The 5,727-nt window shown below is 39.7% G+C and overlaps 1 pseudogene; it reads right to left on the reverse strand.

Annotated features, from left to right (window-relative positions):
• Window positions 1-379: 379 nt before the first annotated feature.
• On the reverse strand, window positions 380-1,418 carry LOC101714145 (transcription factor Dp-2 pseudogene; annotated as a pseudogene).
• Window positions 1,419-5,727: the final 4,309 nt, after the last annotated feature.

Genomic DNA, 5,727 nt, shown 5'->3' on the forward strand with positions numbered 1-5,727 from the left:
TGCTCCCCTGAGAACTTTCCTTGTCCTCTCTCTCTTTCACCCCCTGTGCCAGCCACTGGATCTGCGGCCACACAGCCTGCCAGCTGTGGCGTGATGGTGTGAGACCCCGTACCTTGATGGGGGTATGTGTGATTGATCTCATCTTCTTGTTTCACTCAGTCTAATGACTTTAAAATTCGTCTGTGCTGTTCTGTGATTCAGCAGCTCATCGCTTTTACTCTTGGGTTCTCTTCCCTGCCTGTCCACACTAAACATCAATTATTATTTCTTGTTGGTGAAGGCTTTTTATAAATACAGCTGGTGAGGCTGTATCTGTGCTTTCTCACCTCTTGGGTGAGTGTCTGGCCGTAGATGATGCATCCCCAGGTGGGCAGGCACCTTACTTTTTAAGAAACCACCAAAGCACAAGCATGATATTCTGGATTCTGTTTCTTCACATTCTCACTTTCCCTTGGCATGGCAGATTTTGAATTTCAGACATTCTATGTCGTGTTTATAGTGCTACTTAACTGTGGTCTTTTTTTTTTAAACGTGACTTTTCTCTTGTCTGTATTCTGAAGAGGAGGAATCCTCCTCCTCATCTTCCTGGTCTTCCTCGTTGAACGAGCAGGGGGTCTCTCCTCGGGACTCAGAGCAGAGAGAGGCCGCACTGCTGGACTGGTGACTGTTTGGGCCAAGGAACTGCCCGGTTGCTAAGGCCACTTCAGCATCCAAGCATAACCCTTGCTTTACACTTGACTGGGGTAAGGTTGCACCCATGGTCAAGTCTCAATTTGATGCTGATTGGGCAGAGTTCAAAAGTAGTCCTTGATTTAACCAAGAAGGTCCTGTGGAGACATCTGTGATGTAACTTTCTAAAGCCTTTGGCACCAGCGATTTAGCCAGTTTCAGGTCCTCCAGAGAGCATTGGCCTGACTCCAGGCCTAAGGACATTCCCATCCGTTTCAGTACTTCTATGTCATCATGGATCTCATAGGTGTTGCCAAAATTAAAAAGATATTCAAACTTGTCACTGGAGATGCTGCAATCTATCACTGTCTTTCTGCTCGTATTGATGATCATAAACGGCAGCTGAATGGTGGAGTTGAGCCCTGGCGGGCCCTGGTTTTGCTGTTCATTTTGTCGATTTCTCTGTACCAGGTTTTTGAAAGCAATTTGCTGTAGGAGAAGTTCTTGCACCTGGGCCCGCTTCTGCTTTATCCGTTCCATCCGCCTCTGCTTCTCTATCTCCAGGTTTTGACATTCCTGAGCAGAATTGGTAGGCAGACAAATCCACTTGATTTCTTTTTTTTCTTTGAAATTATGTTCATCCCCATTAGCACATTTAAAGCATCATAAACTCTTCTCCTAATGTTCTTCTGATCATAAGCCTGCGAATCAGCTGCCAAATGGTTATTTGAATTGGTGAACTCTGATACCAGTTCTTCAGCTACTTCATTACATGATGTTGTACCTTTCCTCTGAACATTTTCACACACTTTCATTGAAAAATGCCTCAAGCCTTTTCCATTTTTATCTCCTTTTTTTCTTCATTTACTTTCTGAAAAATCAGATTCTATAAATTCTCTAGCCCGTTTTCTATCACCAGGAACCCAGCTAGTTGCTTCTGCTATGTGTGTCTGATGACCATTGCTGGTGCAGAAATGTATGGGCTCCCGATCAGAACACTCCCTGAACTGGTGAGTCTCTGTGGTGTGCTTATAATTGTTCCAGAGAGTAAGTCTGAGGCTAAAAATCAGCAGATTCAGTTTGACGAGGGTTAGCTTTCTGCTTTCCAGATGGTGCCTTCCTGCTATGTCCTCCCAGGGCCGAAGGGCTTAACTGTGGTCTTAATCTGTATTTCATTAATGACCCATAATGTTGAGCTTTTTTCCATTCATATATCTGGTGATGTGTCCATTCAAATCTTTTGTGTATTTTATTTTTTCTTACTATTAATTTTTGAGAGTTACTTTTATACTCTGGATTCAAGTCCTTTGTCAGATTTTTGATTTGCAAATAATTTCCCCCATCTGTGCATTGTCTTTTCAGTCTCTTAAAAGTGTCTTTTAGTGAGCGGAGTTCTTAATTTTGATGAAGCCTAATATATAATTCTTCTCTTTTATGGATTATGTTTTGATGTCACACCTGAGCAATCTTTGCCAAACTCAAAGCCTCAAAGATTATCTCCTATGTTGTTTTCTAAAATATAGGCCTTCATCCATTTTGACTTAATTTTTGTATATGTTGTGAGAAAGGGATCAGTTTTATGTGTGTGTGTGTGTGTGTGTGTGTGTGTGTGTGTGTATGGATACCTGTTGTTTCAGTATCATTTGTACTTATTGAATTGTCTTTGTGCCTTTGTAAAAAATTCATTGTGTACATGAAGATCTGTTTTTAGATTCAACTCTTTTCTGTGAATCTATTTATTTTTATAATGACAACACACTTTCTTGATTATTGGAGCTTTGTAGTAAGTTCTGAAGTTCCAACATTATTCTTTTCTTTCAAAGCTGTTTGATTCTTCTACATCTTTTGTATATCCTTAACAAAACAAAAAATGTTTGAATTTGATTATGAACATATCAATTTATAGATCAATTTTGGAACAACCAAACATCTGGATGAGTCTTCCAATCCATGAACATGCTATTTCTCTCTCTCTCCCTCTTTTATTTTTGGTACCAGGGATCGGACTCGGGGCCTTGTGGTTGTGAGGCAGGCAGTGGAACCACTGAGCTAAATCCCTGGCCTCATATTTCTCTCTGCTTAAGTTTCGTTTGATTTCTCTCAGTAATGTTCTGTAGTTTTCAACACACAGGCATTACACTTCTTTTTCAGATTTACTACTAAGTATTTCATATTATTGTACTATTGTAAATGGGATCTGAAAATAGCAATTTGCAATTTTGATTGCTCTCATATGGAAAGAATTACTTTTTACATATAAATCTTTACCTTGCAAAATTGCCAACAATCATTGGTTCTAGTAGCTTCTTTGTAGATATCATCAGATTTTCTATATGGGTAAGCATACCATCTATGACTAAGGGTAGTTTAATTTTATCCTAATCTGCATGCTCCTTCTACCTTTGCCCACCACAAGGACCGAATCACCAGCACAACACTGAACAGAAGTTGTGAACGTGGGCAGCTTTGCTTTGATTGCTTTACTATTACATTTGATGTTATATGTACATTTTCCCATAGATGCTCATTGTATTAATTTTCTTGGGATTCTACAAGGAAATATCGCTAGCTGGATGGCTTAAAGAGAAGAAATTAATTTTTTCACAGTGCTGGAAGAAGTAGGAAGATCAAAGAGGCTGGAAGCCCAAGATCAATGTGTTGGTTTCTCCTGGGCCTCTCTCGCTGACTTGCAGACGATATCTCCTCCCTGTGTCCTCTCAAGGTCATCCCTCTGTGTGTGTCTGTGTTCTGCCCTCCTCTTCTTATAAGGACCCTTGTCATACTGAACCAGGACCATGCTGGTGTCTATGTTAACTTAGGTACTCCTGCAAAGACCCCGCATCTAAGTGTGTCAGGTTCTGAGGGCCTTTGGGCTCAGGGTTCAGACATCAACATACTACTTTGGGGTGTGTGTGTGTGACAGTTCAGCTATAACACTCATCATTAGAGCAAGAAAAAATTTTCTTCCTAGTTAAAATCAGGAATGATTGATGTATCTTGTCAGAAGGTTTTTTCTGTGTCTACTGAGATGATCATATGGTTTTTACTTTTGAGTCTATTAATATGATAGATTATAGTAATTGACTTTCAAATGTTAAATTTCTTATATTGTTGAGATTATTCTATTTGGTTATGAGTTATCCTCTTAAGATGTTATTGGATATAATTTGTAACACTTTTGTTAAGAATGGTTGCATTTATGGTCAGTAGTTTTCATTTCTTGCAATATTTTTTTCTAGCTTTGTCCTTACAATAATGCTGGCCTCACAGGATTTTGGGGGAAATATTCCTTCTTCAATTTTCTAGAAGAAGCTGTATAAAATTACTATTATTTCCTCCTTAAACATTTGGTGAAATTCACTAGTAAAGTCATGTGGGGATAGAGATTTTTTTAAAAAAGTTTTTAATACAAATTCAATCTGTTTAATACGTACAGAGCTACTCAGCTTATCTATTTCTTCTTGCATGAGTCTTGGTAGTTTTTTTTTAAAGGAATTAGTCTATTTCACTTAAATTGTCAAGTTTATAGGAAAAATATAATATTTCCATCTTATCCCACAAGTACCCATGGAGTCTGTAGGGACCATACCTCTCTGTTCATGATATTGGTTGATTCTTCTCTGTGTTTTTCTTTATCAGTTTGGATAGAAATTTTACATTTTATTGATCTTCTATTCAAACCAGCTGTTGGTTATGTTGATTTTCTCTATTGTTCTTATTTCATTCATTGATCTCCTCTCTGACCTTTTTCTTTCTTTCCCACTGCCTACATTTAATTCAATATTCAGTTGACACACTTCCTCCCTTCATTTCTAAAGGTGAAAGCTGAGGCAGTTGATAGTGAGGGCCCTGATCTACATATATACATATATATATATGTACCAGGGATCGAACTCAGGACCTTGTACTTGTGAGGCAGGCATAGTGCCACTGAGCTAAATCCCCAGGCCTGATATTTTGAAATACAGTTATCCCTTGGTGTAAGTTGGGGATTGACTCCAGGGCCCTGCAGATAATCCAGGGAGGCTCCCATCCCTCATATAAAGGGCACAGGACTTGCACACAAGCAATTCATGTCCTCAATAGGTGTCATACTGTGTTATTTAGGCAATAATGACAAGAAAAATGCCCGCACATGTTCTGTACAGATGCAGTGGTTTTGAAATATTTTTGATCTGTGGGTGGCCGGATCTGTGGATGAGAAATCAGAAGGTTCGATGGCGGAGGGAGCAAGCATTTGGTGCTGTGAATGTCTCTCTAAGTGCTGCTCTAACTGCACCACACACATTTCGGTAGTTGTGTTCTCATTTTCTTTCAGTTAAAAATGCACCTCTTTGAGAAAGGGTTATGTAGAAATTGTTACTTAATTTCAAAATACTTCCGGACTTTCCAAATAGCTTTCTGTTACTGATTAATTTCTAGTTTAATTATTTAATTTCTAGTTTAATTAATTAATTACTGATTTCTAGTTTAAATACATCTCTCTTCGTATCCCACGGCTGCCAGGTATGTGTGTATACTGTACTTGTGAACAGTGTTATACTTGTGAACAGTGTTATGCTTGTGAACAGTGTTATATGGCATTGAAGTTGTTGGGTAGTGTTGCTCAGTAGTTCTATGTCTTTACAGATTTTTGGTCTGTGTGTTTTCTCAATGATTGTGAAGGGTTGTTAAAATCTACCATAATTGTAAATGTGTCTATTTAGGCTTGAAATTATGTCAGCTTCTGGTTCAAGTATGAAGTTCTGTTATTCAGAGCATGAGGGCACAGGACTGCTGCATCCTCAAGGACACCTGGTTGCTTTATTGTTCTGATGCTTTTATCCTTTGTTGGCCATGGTTTGTACCCATGGGAGGGAGGCAGCAGATGCTCCTGTGCTTCCCTGACCCTCACTGGTGGCTGTAGTGGGAGCTGGAGACTGTTGTTGCGAGTCCCTCAGGGTGGTCAGGGAAGTGACCTCTGCACTGGAAAGAATCACCAAGGAGGACTGAGGAGGGGTCCCCACTCAGCTCACGACTGGGAGGCAGGTGTTGAGTGTGCAGAGGCCCCTGCTGGGG

The sequence above is a fragment of the Heterocephalus glaber genome, unplaced genomic scaffold (assembly GCF_053883595.1).
Source record: "Heterocephalus glaber isolate CG9 unplaced genomic scaffold, H.glaber_assembly_v1.0 deba00001444, whole genome shotgun sequence".
NCBI classification, from domain to species: Eukaryota; Metazoa; Chordata; class Mammalia; order Rodentia; family Bathyergidae; genus Heterocephalus; species Heterocephalus glaber.